The following is a 12,666-nucleotide window of genomic DNA, read 5'->3' on the forward strand; positions in this document are numbered from 1 at the left end:
CCCGTCATTCTTGTTGCACAGCTGGGGAAACTGAGGCCCAGGCGGCGGTACGAAGAGCGCCCATTATTCATTCGTGCACTTTGAGGCTGACTATGTGCCCCGAGCAGGGTGTTGGGGACACAGCAGTGGGGAGGCAGGTTGTAAACAGCACGTAGACAAGATACTGAGATAAGTGACAAGTGTCACGGGGGAGAGAAGTAGGTCAAGGCAGGAGGAGTCTCGCAGGCAGGGTGGCTGGCAGTGTTGTGGGGCATGGCTACCATATGCTTGGCACCGTCTAGGCCCATTCCAGGAATCCTGTCACCAGAATGGCGTCTGGGAACCACAGCCCCCCTGCAAGGCAGGTCTCCCTTGTTTCTCAGGCGAGGTGGGCGGGTCGGGGAGGATCCTTACTGAGGACCACACGGCGTGCAGTGGCCAAGGTAGGATCAGAACCCAGGGCTGCGAGCACCCAAGGCAGATGTGGTCATAACCCCACACTTGCCCCTGGGGGGGTGGGGCCACGGGGCTACAAGGGGCAGATCTGTGGTCTCAGTGCTACACCAAAGACACCCCGGGGGCTTCCCTTGTTTGCCGAGCAAGAGGCGGGGGGACCAGGTGCTCCCCAGGATGGGCAGAGAAGAGCCAGCCAAGGAGGTTTGTTTTTAGTCTAAAAACCTGAGTTTGGCCATAAACGTGCACATGGAAATGCACATCTTCATGTGAATATTTTTCTATTTATTTTTTACTTATTTAAAAAATTTTTTTAATGTTTTTATTTGTTTTTGAGAGAGAGACAGACAGACAGAGAGCAAGTGGGGAAGGGGCAGAGAGAGGGGGAGACACAGAATCCAAAGCAGCTCCAGGCTCTGAGCTGTCAGCACAGAGCCTGACACGGGGCTCGAACTCACGGCCTGAGCCGAAGTTGAACACTTAATCCACTGAGCCACCCAGGTGCCCCGTGAATATATTTTTTTTAAGTTTATTTATTTATTTTGAGAGACAGAGTGGATGGGAGGGGCAGAGAGAGAGGGAGAGAGAGGGAGAGAGAGGGAATCCCAAGCGGGCTCCATACTGTCAGTGCACAGCCCAAAAAGGGGCTCGAACTCACACACCGTGAGATCATGACCTGAGTGGGAGTAGGACGCTTACCTGATGGAGCCTCCCAGGCGCCCCTCCATGTGCACACGTTTAGCCTTAGAAACCCGCCTACCTTCCCCGGCCACAGGAGGTGGCCTTCCTATGCTGGCCTGGAACCCCAACGTGTCCCCCACGTGCATGCAGCTGTTGGACTTCTGATTTTTAGAAAGATTCATGTTACAGTGACACGAACTTCCTAAGGAGCATCCCGCTCCCACCCCTGGCCTCACAACACCCGAGCGTGAAAAGATACAACCTCTGGGCCCAGCCAAGGCGAAGTCTGTGCAGAAATTCCCCTTCGTGCCGAACACAGAGGCCAGAGGCGGGTCCTAAGGCAGGAGCATTTCCTGGCCTCTGGGAGATGGAGATGGGGACACTCAGTGGAGCCCTACTGCCCCCTAGAGGGACAGATTCTGGAGGCCCAGCTGGGGATCCGCAGGACTGGAGCCTGGGCCCAGGGCTCTCCCCGCGTGCGCCCCCGGCCAGAGCAGCTCCCCGGGGCTTCTCTGTCCCTTCTCTGGGTCTCGCCTCAGGACAAGGTTAGCCTGACCTCGGTCCACAATCTGCTGAGGCGACAAGGTGTAGGAGCCCGGAGCCTTGCTGGCCGAGTCCGTCCCTGGATTGTGGGCTGAATCACAAGGACTCAGCCTGCTCTGCCCAAAGTAGTGACTGGAGTCACAGGCACTTCGGCCAGCCTCTCCAAAGGTTTTAAATCCCCGAGCCCTGAATAGAATATGACATCTCATGCCTCCTAGTCTCATTCAGAGAAAACCCAAAGTGAAGCTGTTATAAGAGTGAGGAAGCCCAAGGCGTTTCAGAGTGTTACACGATCCCTACTTTGATGTCTTTTTCATTCTTAAAAATAAATATCCCTCAAATGATTGACAAAATGTGGGTGCATCCCTCTGCTCATGTGCTAATAATGTTAACATTTAAGTACTGGATTATGAGGATTAGCTATCGCTCACTGGGCAGGTTCTAGGAACCCTGAAGTTCTTTCTGAGGGCTCTTCCTGGACTCGCTCACCCAGTCCTCAGGACGGCTCACCAACGACGTGTTGTCACCATCAACATTTTACATAAGAGGAAACTGAGGCACAGAGAGATTAGGCAACTCGGCCGAGATGGCACAGTTCAGGAGAGAGGGGGAGGTTCCAACCAGGTCCTTATCAGCATCCAGCGCCCAGCTTACGGGCCCCATCTTCTGAGACGCCTTCCCTGCCCTCCCTGGTTAGAGCTGGCCCACCCCACCCCACCCTTACTGGCCTTGCCTCTCCCTTGTTCCCTTGTCAGCTCTCCCTGCAACGTGCAGTTGTGTTTCTGGTTTTGCTGGGTCTGCCTCCCCCACTGCAAGGTCAGTTCCGTGAGGGCGGGCACGGAATCTGCTGGGATGGTTTCAGCTCCCCGTGACTGGCCCTGGAACGTGCTGGGCGCTCCCTCCATACCTGTGGAATGAATGAATGAATGAATGAATGAGTGAACAAAGATGTACAGTTTCTATTTTCAAGAAGCTGCCACCAAATGGGGGAAAGTTGGCCTTATTGACTGTAGTAGGTTGAAGGGTGCCCCCCACCTCAAAACGCCCACCGGGAACATGTGAACACTACATTATTTGAAAAAAGGGCCTCTGGGGATATAATTAGGTCAGTGGTCTCAAGACGAGATCATCTTGGATAATTTGGGGGGGGGCCCGAAATCCAATGACAAGAGTCCTCACCAGAAGAGGGAAAGACTCAGAAAAGGCTGTGGAGATGTAGGCAGAGAGCGGAGTTCCACGGCCACCAGCAGCTGGAGAAAATACTGGATTCCTCCCTGGAGCCTTTGGGAGGAAGGCTGGCCCTCCTGACACCTTGACTGTGGACTTCTGCCTCCAGATCTGTGAGGGAGTGAATTTTGTTAAAAAAAAAAATTGTTTTTAACGTTAAATTATTATTGAGAGACGGAGAGAGACAGACCATGAACGTGGGAGGGGCAGAGAGAGGGGAGAGACCCAGAATCCGAAGCAGGCTCCAGGCTCTGAGCCGTCCGCACAGAGCCCGACGCGGGGCTCGAACTCACAAACCGTGAGATCACAACCTGAGCCGAAGTCGGACGCGTAACCGACTGAGCCACCCAGAAGCCCCTAAATTTTGTTTCATAAAACACAGATTGTTGTTTTAAGCCACTCAGTTTGTGGCACTTTGTTACGGCGTAGCCCTGGGAAGCTAACACACTGACCCACCACGGATGGTTTATCAATTGGCAAACATCCCGCACAAAAGCTCCCAAAATGGGCACCAGGAGGCGGCATTCCAGAAGCTGCTCGTGCGGGAGGCGTGGCCAGCTCCTCCCTCTGCCTTCCAGGCACCTGCTGTTCACCGGGAGATTGAGATGCCAGGCCTCCCTCCAGCATCCTCGTTGCTACTCTCATTAGACCGTCACTGTCTATTCTGACCTAGGTTTCGGATTTTCTAGAATTCCCTTTCCCTCCGCTCCAACCCCTGCCAATGGAGCAGCGCCCTCCCACACAGGTGCACAGGTGCTCTCTTGGCTCCCGCACGGGTCCTTCCCTTCCACCCTGTGACTCCAAAGCCGCCTCCCACCGGGAGCTTTCCTTAACCCCCCCACTTGGAGCCGATTTCTACCCCCCGGGTCTCCTCTAGGCTGTGAACTCCTGGGAAATCAAGAACCATTGAGCAGAGGCATAGCAAGAAATGAAAACAGAGACCCTCGCCCTTGGTCAACCACCCTCTCTGCTGCCCCCCACCCTCATGCACCCAACAGGCCCGCCTCCCGCTTCCCTCCTGTCAACACTGCCTCTGATCCCACTTATGCCCTGCTCTTGGCCTGTGACCTCCCTCTGCCACACCCACCCTGGGTTCACATTTTCTGCCTCGTGGCTCCGTGCTCCTGACTCCACCCACATAACCATCCTGACCAAGCGGATCAAGCGCACTGACCTTCCCCCTTGACCTTCCCGGCTCCTGAGCCATGCCCGACAATGCCACTCAGACCTGGAGCTTCAAGAAGATCCCCCTGATCGGAGATGTGAGTACGAAGTGCGGTCACCCATGCCCCTCCCACCAAAACCACGTGGCCCGTGATTTTAGTCAATAATACTGGCCGGTGTCCTGTGTGATGCGGGCAATGACAATCATCATCGCTCCCAGCCGGGCCGGGCCAATACGCTCCCGGGGGCACGACCGGGATGCACCCCCCACTTCCCTTCGGGCCCGCGCGCCCCCCGAGAGCCCCGGGAAGGCCCCGGGCCCGAGCACACACCCAGTCCTGGCCCTCGTCCACTCAGTGTCCTTTCTCATTCTGAGTCGGTTTCTGTGGTGCTGGAAGATGTTTTCAAAATGATGCGAGCATATTTCTGAGGTCAGCTCCTAATCAAAAACGACTCCCAGACGGTGCCCTGGTTTAAAAAGAAAGAAAGAAGAAATGAAGTGAGTCATCATCCAAACCATCTGAATGAAACAAAGACACAACAAACTCTGCTTTCCTCCTGCGCCAGAAGAGATGAGCTCAGCCTTGCAGAGAGGCAGCTGGAGGGAATTAACGGGGATCTCCGGCTCCCCGAGATAGCGGGGACCGCACAGCCGACCGGGCGTGACTCACGGCCAGAACCACGGGGATACGGCCACCCCGGGCGGCCTGGACCCCTCGGAGGGGCCTGCGGCAGGGGCTGCGGCTCCCAAGGGGGCCCTGGGGACCCACGCCGATGGGGCGGCAGGGCTGCAGAGACCCAGGAGTGACCATGGAGAGACCCCAAAGCTGGGGCGATTCCACCCCACACTGGCCGCGGGGGAGCTAGGGGATTCTGCTAGACCGGGTTTCACAAAGTCCCAGACGCCCCCAGTGGTGATTCTCTTTGCAATGTCAGTGCCCCTCTTCCCACACCCCTCCCTCTGGGGGAGAACAGCCATTTCCCCGGGGAATCCTGGGGCTCCCACTGAAATGATGAGTCTGCCAAGATCCTGAACTCAGAAGACTCCACCAGACTGACGTTCCCCCAGATTGGGAGGGAGGCGTGACTGGACAGAACTGAGGGGTCAGGCCAAGCTGGCTGCTAGCAGTGGGCCCCAGACCCGCCGTAACTGTCATTGCAAAATGTGTGACTTCCAATCAGGACGGTCAAGACGGCCCGCTGCCCTTAGAGAAGTAGGTTTTTTCAAAACGGAAGTGACTTCTCAAATGATAGCAGTAACAGATGCACGTGTACACGTGATAACACTTCTTTTCAATAATGAAAGTATTAGCCGCGAACATGAAGACGTTAGTATCTCAGGATGTTAAGATCAAGGGGGAGAAAAGTGTAACACAGAGTCTCGTTCTACCAGAGGACTCGCCGGCCCCTTCCCCGGTGCTGATAGTTCTTGGTTTGGCTTTTCTAGTTTTTCTGATGGTAAAGTTTACCTTGAACGCTACGTTTACTTCTACTTAATCCTCCCATTGAAAGATGAGGGAATCGGGGCATCTGGGTGGCTCAGTCGGTGAAGCGTCTGATTCTTGGTTTCCGCTCAGGTCACGATCTCATGGTTTGTGAGATCGAGCCGCGCATCTGGCTCTGGACTGACAGCGTGGAGTCTGCTTGGAATGTTCTCTCTCCCTTTCTCTCTCTCTTGCTCTCTCTCTCTCCCTTTCTCTCTCTCTCTCCCTTTCTCTCTCTCTCTCTCTCTCTGTCTCTCAGGAGGTTGACATAGATCCTTGAGCAGTTGTTTTTGTAAAGAGTACAAGGATTGTAAACGTTTGAATTCTGGAATGTCTAAGAGTATCTTAATTTTGTTTAGCCATATGCAAGGAACTCTAGATCGAAAATCTTTAGCCCTCGGATCATGGTAGGCCTAGCTTCATCTTCTGGCATCCACACAGGCGACAGATCTGGCGTTCATCTGATTCTTCGTCTTTTGTGGTTTGACACTCTATTTCCCACAGCTTGGATGGTAGCCTCTTTACTCTTACAGTTGTTTTTTTTTTTTTAACGTTTTTTGTTTATTTTTGAGACAGGGAGAGACAGAGCATGAACGGGGGAGGGGCAGAGAGAGAGGGAGACGCAGAATCGGAAGCAGGCTCCAGGCTCTGAGCTGTCAGCACAGAGCCCGACGCGGGGCTCCAACTCACGGACTGCGAGATCGTGACCTGGCTGAAGTCGGACGCCCAACCGAGTGAGCCACCCAGGCGCCCCTACTCTTAAAGTTTTAAAACTTCCCCTGATGCCGGTAGGTATGCATTGTAAATGGAACCTGGTGGAACACGTAACCTGCAGACCTTAAGTCTTCCCTGGAGTGCGGTGAAATGTTCTTCTCGTTTATTATTTCCTCCCCACCATTCTCTCCCTTCTTTGGAAATTCCCATTTCACAGGGGTTGGAAATCCTGGATTTATCCCCTCTGTCTCAACTTTTCTCATATCTTCTAGTGTTCTCCCTTTACATTCTAGGCCATTTCTTTGATCCTGGACTCCAGATACTAACTTTGTCATCGGCTAGATCTGTCTTAGTTTTCAGCCCGCTCATTGAAATTTTTGAGCACGATCAGATTCCTCTCATTTTCTTCTCCTCTGACTACTCCATTCTCACACCAACCTACTCTTGTTGAGGCAAACGTCTCTCAAATCCTCTTAAAGACACAAACTAGAATGAAATCTTTGTTCTCCCCTTCCCTGAATTATCTCTGCTTGCTCCAGAGTGAAGTATTCCGTTCATCCACTGTGATCCTTCCCTTTTGTGATATTTGTTTTCCCCACGTGCCTTGAGATTCCTCTGAATGTTGGTTTCCATTTACAGATAAAGGATCAAGTTGGTTAATGTCTGTAAGAGGCCTGGTTTTCCTCTGAAGCTCCAACTGGTTTCCTTTCCCAGTGGGTCTCTCCTGGGAAGGGTGGGACAAGCCATGGGCTGTGCCTACCTGGGCAGGGCACGACCTCCCGCAAGCCTCCCTCTAAGGTACAAGGGCAGAAAGCCAACAGGCAGGCAAAGGAGATTCCAGCTTGTCACAGCAAAGAGGATTAAACAAACAGGAGTTCGTTTTTCTCCAGTAGAAGGAGGCCTGAGGGCAGGCAGTCGGCAGACGTCACGGTGGCTCAGTGATACTGATCAAGATGCCCACTTTTCGTGTTTGCCAGATGGCTGGCTGCCACACCTTGAGCTTCTGGTAGGAAAAGGAGGATCAAGGAAGCCAGAAGGGAGGGCATTTATATCAGGAAACTGAAAGCCACTCCAGAAATCCCCAACAGATTCCTGTGCACATTCGTGGTCTCAAGGGAGCCTGGGAGATCAAACTTTTTAGCCAAGTACTTTGCGATCTTGAACAAACCAGGGTTCCTCTTAGGAACAAAGAACGAGGGTCATCTGGGTGGCTCAGTCGGTGAAGCGTCCGACTTTTGACTCCCACTCCAGTCATGATCTCACAGTTCGCGGGATCGAGCCCCGTGTTGGGCTCTGCACTGACAGGGCAGAGCCTGCTTGGGATTCTCTCTCTGCCCCTCCCCTGCTCACGCTCACCTCCTCTCTCTCTCTCTCAAAATAAATAAGTAAGCATTAAACAAAAGTGTAAAACTTTAAAAAAAAAAAAGGAAGAAGGAAATCAGATGCTGGGTAGGCTACCAACCGTGTGTACGAGGGGTGTTTCCACATCCTTCCCCCTGGGGGCGCTGCTTAGTGTTTCCATGAGCCCCATGCCCATGACCGAGATCTCAATTTTCTCTCCTCTCTCAGCCCTGTAGCAGAGATCGCTATCTGTCCCCTACTATTGATTCCCTCCCTCCCTTTTAGTATCAGAACTCCTACTGTTACTGGACAACTGGCCACCTAAAACAGCCACGCTTCTCAACCTTCTGTTGCAACTGCCTGTGCCTGGGGGGCCAGGTCCCAGACAATGGAATTGTGGCGGAAGTGAAGGATTCAACTTTTGGGTGTGCTCATAGAGGGAAAAGAGGGGTGGACTCTCCCCTTCGCTCCTTCCCATTGGCTAGGCTGCAGATGTGGTGGAGAACTTTCCAGAACACCTCCGAGGATGGTGAAGCATCAACGCGGAGAGGGTGAGGACCTGAGGTAATGGACCCCTCCTTAGTTCTGGCAAGAGATTCATCTTGTTTTAGCCACTGCTGTTGGGCCTTTGCTGCAAACGTTCAGTCCAAACAGCCACCTTAAAGATACCTTCTCAGTCCCATTAAAAAAAAAAAAAAAATCACCATCACCAGTTGTGGACAGAGTAGTAGTCCCCGAGATGTCCACATTCGAATCCCCGGAAACTATGAATATGTTCTAAGCCTGAGATGGCAAAAGGGGCTTCATGGATGTGATGCAGGATTTTGCGATGGACAATTCCCCTGAGTGACCTGGGGCAGCCCAGTGTCATCTCAAGGGTCCGCAGAAAGGGGGCGACAAGAGGGTCAGAGTCAGAGGAGGAGATGTGGTGACAGCGGCAGAGGTCAGAGACAGAGCTTTCAAGATGCTGCCGGCTTTGAAGAGGGAGGAAGGAGCCACAACCCAAGAACGCAGCTTCTAGAAGCTGGACAAAGCAAGGGAATGGAGTCCCTCTGGGAACATGTAGGAGGAACTCAGTCTTTCTGACGCCTTGACTTTAGGATTTCTGAACTCCAGAACCGTAAGAAACTGAATCGGTGCCGTTTTAAGCCATTACGTGTGTGGTAGTTTGTCACCACAGCAAGAAGAAACTAATACGCTAGTGAGAGACACCGTCCAGGAGAACGTAAGAGGCGCCATTCGTGGAGCGTTTCATCCGGCCCTCATCATGCAGACGCGGAGGGCGAATGACTCCACTCAATCCTCACAACCCTCCCATCGCATCCATCTTACAGAAGACGCGGAGATTCAGAGAGGTGACGTAAGCCGTCCGAGGTCACACAGTCAGTTAAGTGGCAGAGCCCGGTGCTCGTCTGCCATCATCCCACCGAAACGTCAAGAAGGGTCAGAAACGTGGCTCGAAACCCGTGCCCTGCCCGCCACCCTGGGAAGTAATGCCTTATTTTTTTCCAACTTGTCAGGATATCCTGCTCATCCCCTAAACCTCTCTTCTGGTTTAAAATAGGCTTTGCTCTGCTGCAGTTCGGAGGCTCAGAGACCCCTCATTTGCGGCTGCCCATAAGCACACCACGGGCCTCCTCCCTTCGTCTGGAGGAACAGTCCTCCTGTGACGACACAAGCATGAGTCAGGGTGCTGGCGGGGACCTGGGGCGAGGGTCCTCCCAAGGGCAGCCAGACTCAGGAAACCACAGCCAAGCCTGAGGCGGGGGGGGGGGGGGATCCGCACCCTATCTCAAGACCCTCTCAGGACCCTCTGGGCACCTCTCCCGTCCAGGCCACTTCCGAAGGGGTTGGAGGGAGTTCCGACACTCAGCCGTGAGTGAGGGAATCCCTCGTTCTCTCCCACGTTTGCTCTCTTTGCTTCTCTGCTGCAGGGGCACCTCTCCTGAGGCCCAAGGCTACCACTGCCTGGTTGTCTGTGGAGGGGAAGGGCCCCTCCCCTCTCTGTCCCAGCCACAGTCGCGGCTCTGCCACGGTGGGTGTGTGACTAGAATGCATCATGTCCACGGTCTCTGGGGCTTCCTGCTGGCCCGAAGGCTCTCACTGACCACATGTACAGTGGGTGTTGGTCCACGTGTACGGTCATAAACCCTCGGACCCTCATCTGTAAAAGGACCTACCTTATAGGATTGTCTGGGGATTCAACTAGACAATGCAGGAAAAGGACTGAGTGCAGTCTTGGCAAAGACAGCTCATAATAATTCTTGGGCTTTTAATTATTACCACCCTTCTACTTTGATTCTAACAAAACTCGTTTCTTTCCTGTCTTATTCCCCAGGTTTAGGTTTCCAAATCTAAGGCAGAGGTTGCAAACTAGTGGTCCCACAAGTTGTGCCCAGCCTGGGATGTGTTCTCTTTGGTACACCAGGTGTCAGCCCACACGGTGGTTTTAAAACTTGAGATACTTGCCAAAGGAATTAGTTAGGGTGCAGGTTCAGCTGCTGACCTGGAGACCCCAAATAATAGCAGCTTAAGGAAGTGAGAATTTTCTCTCTCTCTCCCAGAATTGTTTGAGGACGAGCAGGTGGATATGAAGGCTCCATGGGGCTGGGGACTCAGGCTCCCTCCTTCTTGTTCCACTTCCTTTCCAGAGTGCTACCCTCCAGAGTGGCCACGGTGGCTCACCATCACGTCGTCTGGGTCTGCATTCAGCCAGCAGCAGAAGGGCACGGAAGGGTGTGCCCTTCCTTTGGGGGTCAAGGCCTTGCAGTTCTTGCAAAGCCCACATCACTTCTGCTACTGGCCCATTGGCCTGAACTTGGTCATTTGGCCACACGTAGCAGCTGCTGGAGGTGAATCATATTTGGGACGGCCACGAGCCTGACAAGAATTAAGACGAGCTGTTATCAAAGAAAAAGGAGAGCATCAACTTGGGTGACATTTAAAAATTGGGGAGTTTTAGATTCTGGGGCACGCCGATTACAAGTAGAACTCACGTGCACTGGGCATCTCTCTGTGCTCTCCTTGCACTGGCCATGTGAGGGGCATGCATCCGAGACTGCGAGCTCACCCCCCCCCCCCCGCCATGAAGCAAAGCCCAGCTCTTTCCTACACTGCCCAGTGCTGCTTGCATACTAGAGAAAGCTTTGGAATGGCCCAGTGAGCACATTCCATAAACCACCGTACCCCAGCCCCCACCCGAGGGTGACCTCATCCCACCATCTGGGCAGGCAGTGTCCCCTCTCTCTGTTCCTTCCCTTCCTTGGGCTGAGGGCCCAAGGCACATGCTTCTTCCCATCTGGTCCTCAGGTGGGGACCACAGAAGGTGCCCAAACATACTGCTGAGACTACCTCTCACTCAGACCCTGGGAAAGGCCACTGGCTACCCGTCCGCCTGGCTCTCCACTCCCACCAGCCCCAGAAGCAGAAGAGCCTTTCAGAGAAACTGGGCTGGTGACACCAAGGGGAGGGTGCCGGGCCACACCCGGGCCATCCAGTGGCAGGGTCCACTCCCCTGCCCCCCCATGCCACGGCCCCCCAGCTGCTGCAACAGGAAAACCAGTGGTATGTGCCTTCCACCTCCCAGCGGGTCGTAAATATCGCTCCCGGAGATTACTGGGCCCCACGCTCCGTCCTCAGCTTCTCCAAGGGACACGAGGAGGAAGGACTGAGTCATGGCCCCCGGCCCTTTCTACATTGGACTTAAAATGAAAAAATAAATAAAAGAGGGAAAGGGCCTGATTGTTTTTCAGAGCAGAAGAACGAGCTTACTCTGTGCTCACAAGCCTCTAGCAGGACCCAAGGGAGTGAGCTCACGGCAGCCGTTCCCCTCACCAAACTTCACCTTCAAGGTGAAGCCAGGAGCCAAAGAAAATATTGTGATAAAGTCTAAGTTACTTCTGATGCCTGCCCGGCCACTCGATTAAGTGAACTGAGTGCAAACGAGTCTCCTCGCTTCTTCCTCTCTGCAAATTTGGGTTGGGGGAGGCAAGCGCTGGGCCCCCAGCCCGGTGCTGCTCACCATACACTACTCGAGGCCCTTGCTCACTTCTTCCCTTTTTCCTTTCTACACAGATCTCGGGGTCGCTGCACAAGCCACAGGGTCAGGGACAAAATGAAAATGCAGGGCCCTTGTTCGAAAACCAGGAAGAAAAGTGCCAATAAAGGTACTCAAGGTACTAAAATAGAAAGCATTTTCCTTTCTTGACTTGTCATGGTGTTTCTTTGCTATTTGATATTGTTCTCCGTGCAGAAAAAATTCAGAATGATTAGCACGGATTTTTGTTGCCTGGCTGTATATTGCGAAACTCCAATTCTGAATTCAAAGAGAAGGGCATTGAGCCCGCCAGCAGAATCACCTGGATTACATGACTTGTATTTTGTCGCTCATGCGCGCACACACACACACACACACACACACACACACGTTCCATCCTTGCCAGTGCAGAGGAAACACCACACAGAAACTTCTCTTCTGGACACGTGAACATCCTACCAGCCCCCCTCTGCCTTCTGCTCACCGCAGAGAGAGGATGGGCAGAAAGGAGAAGGATTCACGGGTTGCGCAATCCTTCCTTTCCTTCCAAGTCTCGTTTCCAGGATCAATAACTGACCAAAACAGAAGTTCCATGGGCAAGAAAGGGTTCCTTGGTTGGTTGGGTTTCTTTCTGCATTTGCCTTTTTTCTACATCCCAAGCAGGTTCTGGTTCTGACAGAAAGCCTGGCCTCTCAGGGCTGTCAGTGCCCCTCCCCCCGCCCCCCAGTTACTACTCGGTCGGCCGTGAGTCTAACACGCATCCCTTGGACACCCCCTGAGTCTCGATGAACTCCCATGGTGGTGGGCGTCTCGGATTCCTGGGAATCCTGATCCTGGGAACAGCCGAGGTCGCCTTGGCTCTCACGCATTCCGCCTCCGCCCCCATCCCATCGGACTCCACTTACCAAATGCCCGTTCGAAGATAAATTAGGAATTTTTAGAGGACAGAAGTGCCAGATGTGGGGCTGATCTGAGCACGAGGCCTCGGTGCCCAGCCATGACGCGGATCCTCACATCACGTTTATTTTTCTGACTCGCAACGTA

At 53.4% G+C, this 12,666-nt stretch overlaps 1 long non-coding RNA gene across 1 annotated transcript in view; it reads right to left on the minus strand.

Moving 5' to 3' along the window:
* Positions 1 to 770: 770 nt before the first annotated feature.
* The window catches only part of LOC106980389 (uncharacterized), a 57,869-nt gene continuing 45,973 nt past the window's right edge, over positions 771 to 12,666 (minus strand). Inside the window, exons 2-4 of the long non-coding RNA XR_003416318.2 lie at positions 4,380 to 4,515; positions 2,836 to 2,994; positions 771 to 2,563 (exon numbers count right to left, since the gene is read on the minus strand). This is a non-coding gene — a long non-coding RNA (uncharacterized LOC106980389). The remainder of the gene's footprint in view (positions 2,564 to 2,835; positions 2,995 to 4,379; positions 4,516 to 12,666) is intronic.

This window comes from Acinonyx jubatus, chromosome A3 (assembly GCF_027475565.1).
Source record: "Acinonyx jubatus isolate Ajub_Pintada_27869175 chromosome A3, VMU_Ajub_asm_v1.0, whole genome shotgun sequence".
Taxonomy (NCBI): domain Eukaryota; kingdom Metazoa; phylum Chordata; class Mammalia; order Carnivora; family Felidae; genus Acinonyx; species Acinonyx jubatus.